Source organism: Triticum aestivum, chromosome 7B (assembly GCF_018294505.1).
Source record: "Triticum aestivum cultivar Chinese Spring chromosome 7B, IWGSC CS RefSeq v2.1, whole genome shotgun sequence".
Classification (NCBI taxonomy): Eukaryota; Viridiplantae; Streptophyta; class Magnoliopsida; order Poales; family Poaceae; genus Triticum; species Triticum aestivum.
The window spans coordinates 384,756,567-384,767,284 of record NC_057813.1 but is presented as its reverse complement, the minus strand read 5'-3'; positions in this window follow the sequence as shown (position 1 = coordinate 384,767,284).

The following is a 10,718-nucleotide window of genomic DNA, read 5'->3' as shown; positions in this document are numbered from 1 at the left end:
CTCCGATTGTCGGAGAGGTATCTCTGGGCCCTCTCGGTAATACACATCACATAAGCCTTGCAAGCATTACAACTAATATGTTAGTTGTGAGATGATGTATTACGGAACGAGTAAAGAGACTTGCCGGTAACGAGATTGAACTAGGTATTGGATACCGACGATCGAATCTCGGGCAAGTAACATACCGATGACAAAGGGAACAACGTATGTTGTTATGCGGTCTGACCGATAAAGATCTTCGTAGAATATGTAGGAGCCAATATGGGCATCCAGGTCCCGCTATTGGTTATTGACCAGAGACATGTCTCGGTCATGTCTACATTGTTCTCGAACCCGTAGGGTCCACACGCTTAAGGTTACGATGACAGTTATATTATGAGTTTATGCATTTTGATGTACCGAAGGTTGTTCGGAGTCCCGGATGTGATCACGGACATGACGAGGAGTCTCGAAATGGTCGAGACATAAAGATTGATATATTGGAAGCCTATGTTTGGACATCGGAAGTGTTCCGGGTGAAATCGAGATTTTACCGGATTACCGGGAGGTTACCGGAACCCCCCGGGAGCCATATGGGCCTTCATGGGCCTTAGTGGAAAGGAGAAAGGGGCAGCCCAAGGTGGCTGCGCCTCTTCCCCCTCCCCTAGTCCTATTAGGACTAGGAGAAGGTGGCCGGCCCCCCTCTCTCCCTTCCCCACCGAGGAATCCTAGTTGGACTAGGATTGGAGGAGGAATCCTACTCCCAGAGGGAGTAGGACTCTCCTGCGCCTCCCTCTTTGGCCGGCCAGCCTCCCCTCCTCTCCTCCTTTATATACTGAGGCAGGGGCACCTCTAAACACACAAGTTGACACAAGTTGATCCACGTGATCAATTCCTTAGCCGTGTGCGGTGCCCCCTGCCACCATATTCCTCGATAATACTGTAGCGGAGTTTAGGCGAAGCCCTGCTGCTGTAGTTCATCAAGATCGTCACCACGCCGTCGTGCTGACGGAACTCTTCCCCGACACTTTGCTGGATCGGAGTCCGGGGATCGTCATCGAGCTGAACGTGTGCTCGAACTCGGAGGTGCCGTAGTTTCGGTGCTTGATCGGTTGGATCGTGAAGACGTACGACTACTTCCTCTACGTCGTGTCATCGCTTCCGCAGTCGGTCTGCGTAGGGTACGTAGACAACACTCTCCTCTCGTTGCTATGCATCACATGATCCTGTGTGCGCGTAGGAAAATTTTTGAAATTACTACGAAACCCAACAGTGGTATCCGAGCCTAGGTTAATGATGTTGATGTTATATGCACGAGTAGAACACAAGTAAGTTGTGGACGATACAAGTCATACTGCCTACCAGCATGTCATACTTTGGTTCGGCGGTATTGTTGGACGAGACGACCCGGACCAACCTTACGCGTACGCTTACGCGAGACCGGTTCCCTCGACGTGCTTTGCACAGAGATGGCTTGCGGGCGACTGCCTCTCCAACTTTAGTTGAACCAAGTATGGCTACGCCCGGTCCTTGCGAAGGTTAAAACGGAGTCTATTTGACAAACTATCGTTGTGGTTTTGATGCGTAGGTGAGATTGGTTCTTACTTAAGCCCGTAGCAGCCACGTAAAACATGCAACAACAAAGTAGAGGACGTCTAACTTGTTTTTGCAGGGCATGTTGTGATATGATATGGTCAAGGCATGATGCTGAATTTTATTGTATGAGATGATCATGTTTTGTAACCAAGTTATCGGCAACTGGCAGGAGCCATATGGTTGTCGCTTTATTGTATGCAATGCAATCGCGATGTAATGCTTTACTTTATTACTAAACGGTAGTGATAGTCGTGGAATCATAAGATTGGCGAGACGACAACGATGCTACGATGGAGATCAAGGTGTCGCGCCGGTGACGATGGTGATCATGACGGTGCTTCGGAGATGGAGATCACAAGCACAAGATGATGATGGCCATATCATATCACTTATATTGATTGCATGTGATGTTTATCTTTTTATGCATCTTATCTTGCTTTGATTGACGGTAGCATTATAAGATGATCTCTCACTAAATTATCAAGAAGTGTTCTCCCTGAGTATGCACCGTTGCAAAAGTTCTTCGTGCTGAGACACCACGTGATGATCGGGTGTGATAGGCTCTACGTTCAAATACAACGGGTGCAAAACAGTTGCGCACGCAGAATACTCAGGTTAAACTTGACGAGCCTAGCATATGCAGATATGGCCTCGGAACACGGAGACCGAAAGGTCGAGCATGAATCATATAGTAGATATGATCAACATAAAGATGTTCACCGATGAAACTACTCCATCTCACGTGATGATCGGACATGGTTTAGTTGATTTGGATCACGTGATCACTTAGAGGATTAGAGGGATGTCTATCTAAGTGGGAGTTCTTTAGTAATATGATTAATTGAACTTAAAATTTATCATGAACTTAGTCCCTGATAGTATCTTGCTTGTTTATGTTGATTGTAGATAGATGGCTCGTGCTGTTGTTCCGTTGAATTTTAATGCGTTCCTTGTGAAAGCAAAGTTGAAAGATGATGGTAGCAATTACACGGACTGGGTCCGTAACTTGAGGATTATCCTCATTGCTGCACAGAAGAATTACATCCTGGAAGCACCGCTGGGTGCCAGGCCTGCTGCTGGAGCAACGCCAGATGTTATGAACGTCTGGCAGAGCAAAGCTGATGACTACTCGATAGTTCAGTGTGCCATGCTTTACGGCTTAGAATCGGGACTTCAACGACGTTTTGAACGTCATGGAGCATATGAGATGTTCCAGGAGTTGAAGTTGATATTTCAAGCAAATGCCCGGATTGAGAGATATGAAGTCTCCAATAAGTTCTATAGCTGCAAGATGGAGGAGAACAGTTCTGTCAGTGAGCATATACTCAAAATGTCTGGGTATAATAATCACTTGATTCAATTGGGAGTTAATCTTCCGGATGATTGCGTCATTGACAGAATTCTCCAATCACTACCACCAAGCTACAAGAGCTTCGTGATGAACTATAATATGCAAGGGATGAACAAGACTATTCCCGAGCTCTTCGCAATGCTGAAAGCTGCGGAGGTAGAAATCAAGAAGGAGCATCAAGTGTTGATGGTTAACAAGACCACTAGTTTCAAGAAAAAGGGCAAAGGGAAGAAAAAGGGGAACTTCAAAAAGAACGGCAAGCAAGTTGCTGCTCAAGAGAAGAAACCCAAGTCTGGACCTAAACCTGAAACTGAGTGCTTCTACTGCAAGCAGACTGGTCACTGGAAGCGGAACTGCCCCAAGTATTTGGCGAATAAGAAGGATGGCAAGGTGAACAAAGGTATATGTGATATACATGTTATTGATGTGTACCTTACCAATGCTCGCAGTAGCACCTGGGTATTTGATACTGGTTCTGTTGCTAATATTTGCAACTCGAAACAGGGACTACAGAATAAGTGGGCACTGGCAAAGGACGAGGTGACGATGCGCGTGGGAAACGGTTCCAAAGTCGATGTGATCGCAGTCGGCATGCTACCTCTACATCTACCTTCGGGATTAATATTAGACCTAAATAATTGTTATTTGGTGCCAGCGTTGAGCATGAACATTATATCTGGATCTTGTTTAATGCGAGACGGTTATTCATTTAAATCAGAGAATAATGGTTGTTCTATTTATATGAGTAATATCTTTTATGGTCATGCACCCTTGAAGAGTGGTCTATTCTTATTGAATCTCGATAGTAGTAATACACATATTCATAATGTTGAAACCAAAAGATGCAGAGTTGATAATGAAAGTGCAACTTATTTGTGGCACCGTCGTTTAGGTCATATCGGTATAAAGCGCATGAAGAAACTCCATGCTGATGGACTTTTGGAACCACTTGATTATGAATCACTTGGTACTTGCGAACCGTGCCTCTTGGGCAAGATGACTAAAACACCGTTCTCCGGTACTATGAAGAGAGCAATAGATTTGTTGGAAATCATACATACCGATGTATGTGGCCCGATGAATATTGAGGCTCGTGGCGGATATCGTTATTTTCTCACCTTCACAGATGATTTAAGCAGATATGGGTATATTTACTTAATAAAACATAAGTCTGAAACATTTGAAAAGTTCAAAGAATTTCAGAGTGAAGTTGAAAATCATCGTAACAAGAAAATAAAATTTCTACGATCTGATCGTGGAGGAGAATATTTGAGTTACGAGTTTGGTGTACATTTGAAAAACTGTGGAATAGTTTCGCAACTCACGCCACCCGGGACACCACAGCGTAATGGTGTGTCCGAACGTCGTAATCGTACTTTACTAGATATGGTGCGATCTATGATGTCTCTTACTGATTTACCGCTATCATTTTGGGGATATGCTTTAGAGATGGCCGCATTCACATTAAATAGGGCACCATCAAAATCCGTTGAGACGACGCCTTATGAACTGTGGTTTGGCAAGAAACCAAAGTTGTCGTTTCTTAAAGTTTGGGGCTGCGATGCTTATGTGAAAAAACTTCAACCTGATAAGCTCGAACCCAAATCGGAGAAATGTGTCTTCATAGGATACCCAAAGGAAACTGTTGGGTACACCTTCTATCACAGATCCGAAGGCAAAACATTCGTTGCTAAGAATGGATCATTTCTAGAGAAGGAGTTTCTCTCGAAAGAAGTGAGTGGGAGGAAAGTAGAACTTGACGAGGTAACTGTACCTGCTCCCTTACTGGAAAGTAGTTCATCACAGAAAACTGTTTCAGTGACACCTGCACCAGTTAGTGAGGAAGCCAATGATAATGATCATGAAACTTCAGATCAAGATACTACTGAACTTCGTAGATCAACCAGAGTAAGATCCGCACCAGAGTGGTACGGTAATCCTGTTCTGGAGGTCATGCTACTAGATCATGATGAACCTACGAACTATGAAGAAGCGATGGTGAGCCCAGATTCCGCAAAGTGGCTAGAAGCCATGAAATCTGAGATGGGATCCATGTATGAGAACAAAGTATGGACTTTGGTTGACTTGCCCGATGATCGGCAAGCGATTGAGAATAAATGGATCTTTAAGAAGAAGACTGACGCTGATGGTAATGTTACTGTCTACAAAGCTCGACTTGTCGCAAAAGGTTTTCGGCAAGTTCAAGGAATTGACTACGATGAGACCTTCTCACCCGTAGCGATGCTTAAGTCCGTCCGAATCATGTTAGCAATTGCCGCATTTTATGATTATGAAATTTGGCAAATGGATGTCAAAACTGCATTCCTGAATGGATTTCTGAAAGAAGAGTTGTATATGATGCAACCAGAAGGTTTTGTCGATCCAAAGGGAGCTAACAAAGTGTGCAAGCTCCAGCGATCCATTTATGGACTGGTGCAAGCCTCTCGGAGTTGGAATAAACGTTTTGATAGTGTGATCAAAGCATTTGGTTTTATACAGACTTTTGGAGAAGCCTGTATTTACAAGAAAGTGAGTGGGAGCTCTGTAGCATTTCTGATATTATATGTGGATGACATATTACTGATTGGAAATGATATAGAATTTCTGGATATCATAAAGGGATACTTGAATAAAAGTTTTTCAATGAAAGACCTCGGTGAAGCTGCTTACATATTAGGCATTAAGATCTATAGAGACAGATCAAGACGCTTAATTGGACTTTCACAGAGCACATACCTTGACAAAATTTTGAAGAAATTCAAAATGGATCAAGCAAAGAAAGGGTTCTTGCCTGTGTTACAAGGTGTGAAATTGAGTAAGACTCAAAGCCCGACCACTGCAGAAGATAGAGAGAATATGAAAGATGTTCCCTATGCATCAGCCATAGGCTCTATCATGTATGCAATGCTGTGTACCAGACCTGATGTGTGCCTTGCTATAAGTTTAGCAGGGAGGTACCAAAGTAATCCAGGAATGGATCACTGGACAGCGGTCAAGAACATCCTAAAATACCTGAAAAGGACTAAGGATATGTTTCTCGTATATGGAAGTGACAAAAAGCTCATCGTAAAAGGTTACGTTGATGCAAGCTTTGACACTGATCCGGACGATTCTAAATCGCAAACCGGATACGTGTTTACATTAAACGGTGGAGCTGTCAGTTGGTACAGTTCTAAACAAAGCGTCGTAGCGGGATCTACATGTGAAGCGGAATACATAGCTGTTTCGGAAGCAGCAAATGAAGGAGTCTGGATGAAGGAGTTCATATCCGATCTAGGTGTCATACCTAGTGCATCGGGTCCAATGAAAATCTTTTGTGACAATACTGGTGCAATTGCCTTGGCAAAGGAATCCAGATTTCACAAAAGAACCAAACACATCAAGAGACGCTTCAACTCCATCCGGGATCTAGTCCAGGTGGGAGACATAGAGATTTGCAAGATACATACGGATCTGAATGTTGCAGACCCGTTGACTAAGCCTCTTCCACGAGCAAAACATGATCAGCACCAAAGCTCCATGGGTGTTAGATTCATTACAGTGTAATCTAGATTATTGACTCTAGTGCAAGTGGGAGACTGAAGGAAATATGCCCTAGAGGCAATAATAAAGTTATTATTTATTTCCTTATAATCATGATAAATGTTTATTATTCATGCTAGAATTGTATTTACCGGAAACATAATACATGTGTGAATACATAGACAAACAGAGTGTCACTAGTATGCCTCTACTTGACTAGCTCGTTAATCAAAGATGGTTATGTTTCCTAACCATGAACAATAAGTTGTTATTTGATTAACGAGGTCACATCATTAGTAGAATGATCTAATTGACATGACCCATTCCATTAGCTTAGCACCCGATCGTTTAGTATGTTGCTATTGCTTTCTTCATGACTTATACATGTTCCTATGACTATGAGATTATGCAACTCCCGTTTACCGGAGGAACACTTTGGGTACTACCAAACGTCACAACGTAACTGGGTGATTATAAAGGAGTACTACAGGTGTCTCCAATGGTCGATGTTGGGTTGGCGTATTTCGAGATTAGGATTTGTCACTCCGATTGTCGGAGAGGTATCTCTGGGCCCTCTCGGTAATACACATCACATAAGCCTTGCAAGCATTACAACTAATATGTTAGTTGTGAGATGATGTATTACGGAACGAGTAAAGAGACTTGCCGGTAACGAGATTGAACTAGGTATTGGATACCGACGATCGAATCTCGGGCAAGTAACATACCGATGACAAAGGGAACGACGTATGTTGTTATGCGGTCTGACCGATAAAGATCTTCGTAGAATATGTAGGAGCCAATATGGGCATCCAGGTCCCGCTATTGGTTATTGACCAGAGACATGTCTCGGTCATGTCTACATTGTTCTCGAACCCGTAGGGTCCGCACGCTTAAGGTTACGATGACAGTTATATTATGAGTTTATGCAACTCCCGTTTACCGGAGGAACACTTTGGGTACTACCAAACGTCACAACGTAAATGGGTGATTATAAAGGAGTACTACAGGTGTCTCCAATGGTCGATGTTGGGTTGGCGTATTTCGAGATTAGGATTTGTCACTCCGATTGTCGGAGAGGTATCTCTGGGCCCTCTCGGTAATACACATCACATAAGCCTTGCAAGCATTACAACTAATATGTTAGTTGTGAGATGATGTATTACGGAACGAGTAAAGAGACTTGCCGGTAACGAGATAGAACTAGGTATTGGATACCGACGATCGAATCTCGGGCAAGTAACATACCGATGACAAAGGGAACAACGTATGTTGTTATGCGGTCTGACCGATAAAGATCTTCGTAGAATATGTAGGAGCCAATATGGGCATCCAGGTCCCGCTATTGGTTATTGACCAGAGACATGTCTCGGTCATGTCTACATTGTTCTCGAACCCGTAGGGTCCGCACGCTTAAGGTTACGATGACAGTTATATTATGAGTTTATGCATTTTGATGTACCGAAGGTTGTTCGGAGTCCCGGATGTGATCACGGACATGACGAGGAGTCTCGAAATGGTCGAGACATAAAGATTGATATATTGGAAGCCTATGTTTGGACATCGGAAGTGTTCCGGGTGAAATCGGGATTTTACCGGATTACCGGGAGGTTACCGGAACCCCCCGGGAGCCATATGGGCCTTCATGGGCCTTAGTGGAAAGGAGAAAGGGGCAGCCCAAGGTGGCTGCGCCTCTTCCCCCTCCCCTAGTCCTATTAGGACTAGGAGAAGGTGGCCGGCCCCCCTCTCTCCCTTCCCCTCCGAGGAATCCTAGTTGGACTAGGATTGGAGGAGGAATCCTACTCCCAGAGGGAGTAGGACTCTCCTGCGCCTCCCTCTTTGGCCGGCCAGCCTCCCCTCCTCTCCTCCTTTATATACTGAGGCAGGGGCACCTCTAAACACACAAGTTGACACAAGTTGATCCACGTGATCAATTCCTTAGCCGTGTGCGGTGCCCCCTGCCACCATATTCCTCGATAATACTGTAGCGGAGTTTAGGCGAAGCCCTGCTGCTGTAGTTCATCAAGATCGTCACCACGCCGTCGTGCTGACGGAACTCTTCCCCGACACTTTGCTGGATCGGAGTCCGGGGATCGTCATCGAGCTGAACGTGTGCTCGAACTCGGAGGTGCCGTAGTTTCGGTGCTTGATCGGTTGGATCGTGAAGACGTACGACTACTTCCTCTACGTCGTGTCATCGCTTCCGCAGTCGGTCTGCGTAGGGTACGTAGACAACACTCTCCTCTCGTTGCTATGCATCACATGATCCTGTGTGCGCGTAGGAAATTTTTTGAAATTACTACGAAACCCAACACCGATTCCTATGATCTTTATATCGTTTTCAAGCGATTTCATCCCCTCTACCCAGTGGCACACTTGGTTTCCCAAGTTGATGCCAGGTTCATGCATTTCCTGTCATATCTTGCATTTTGCATCCTGCATCGCATCCCGCATAGCATATCGTCATTTCATCATATTGCTTGGTCTTGCCCGTGGTTGATTGTATCCTTGTTGCTTGTTTGTCTTGTTGGGTAGAGCCGGGAGACGAGTTCGCTACCGAGGAGCCCGTTGAGTTTGCTTGTGAGGATCCAGTCAACTCTGACAACTGTGCAGGCAAGATGATCATACCCTCGAAATCACTACTATCTTTGCTATGCTAGTTTGCTCGCTCTTTTGCTTTGCCACTGCTACGATGCCTACCTTTTGCTTGTCAGCCTCCCAATTGCCATGTTGAACCTCTAACCCACCATTGTCCTAGCAAACCGTTGATTGGCTATGTTACCGCTTTGCTCAGCCCTTCTTATAGCGTTGTTAGTTGCAGGTGAAGATTGGAGCCGTTCCTTGTTGGAACATTTATTTACTTGTTGGGATATCATTATATTGCTATGTTATCTTAATGCATCTATATACTTGGTAAAGGGTGGAAGGCTCGGCCTCTCGCCTAGTGTTTTGTTCCACTCTTGCCGCCCTAGTTTTCCGTCATATCGGTGTTATGTTCCCGGATTGTTGCGTCCCTTACGCGGTTGGGTTATAATGGGAACCCCTTGATAGTTCGCCTTAATTAAAGCTTTTCCAGCAATGCCCAACATTGGTTTTACCATTTGCCACCTAGCCTCTTTTTCCCTTGGGTTTCCGGAGCCCGAAGGTCATCTTATTTTAACCCCCCCGGGCCAGTGCTCCTCTGAGCGTTGGTCCAAACTAGAGTCCTGTGCAGCGCCCCCTCGGGGAAACTCGAGGTTTGGTTTTAGTTGTACGGAGCGCTCATCTGAGTGTGCCCTGAGAAAGAGATATGTGCAGCTCCTATCGGGATTTGTCGGCACATTCGGGCGGTGTTGCTGGTCTTGTTTTAACCTGTCGAATCATCTTGTTGTACCAAGATACCGAGTCTGATCGGTGTGTCTTGGGTGGAGGTCTATTCCTATGTTGACCGTGAGAGCTTGTTATGGGCTAAGTTGGGACCCCCCTGCAGGGTTTGATCTTTCGAAAGCCGTGCCCGCGGTTATGGGCGGATGGGAATTTGTTAACGTCCGGTTGTAGATGACTTGAACTAAACTTAATTAAAACGAAACAACCGTGTGTGTTACCGTGATGGCCCCTTCTCGGCGGAGTCTGGGAAGTGGACACGGTGTTGGAGTTATGCTTGCGCAGGATGTTCCTTTAGCTTCTCGCTCGTGCTTCGCCTTCTCTTCTCGCTCTCTTTTGCGTATAAGTTAGCCACCACATATGCTAGTCGCTTGCTGCAGCTCCACATATATTTGCCTTATCCATTCCTATGAGCTTAAATAGTTTTGATCGCGTGGGTGTGAGATTGCTGAGTCCCTGTGGCTCACAGATACTACAACTCCAGATGCAGGTCCAGGTGTTTCTGCTCCAGTTGACGATTACGAGCTTCAGTGGGAGTTCGACGAGGACTCTCAGCGATACTATGTTTCCTTTCCCGATGATCAGTAGTGGTGCCTAGTTGGGGTTATCGATTCACGACCTTGTCGCATGTTGGGTTCTTTTCTATTTTGGCGCCGTAGTCGGGCCATGAGTGTTTGTCTGATGGATGTTATTTATGTACTCTGATGTGACGTGGCGAGTGTAAGCCAACTATGTTATCTCCCCCTTTTATTATATATTACATGGGATGTTGTAATGATTGCCTGACTTGCGACACTGCTTTCAATGCGGTTATGCCTCTAAGTCGTGCCTCGACACGTGGGAGCTATAGCCGCATCGAGGGCGTTACAAACGACCCGGAGGGAGCCGCTGGGTCAGCGGCGGAAGG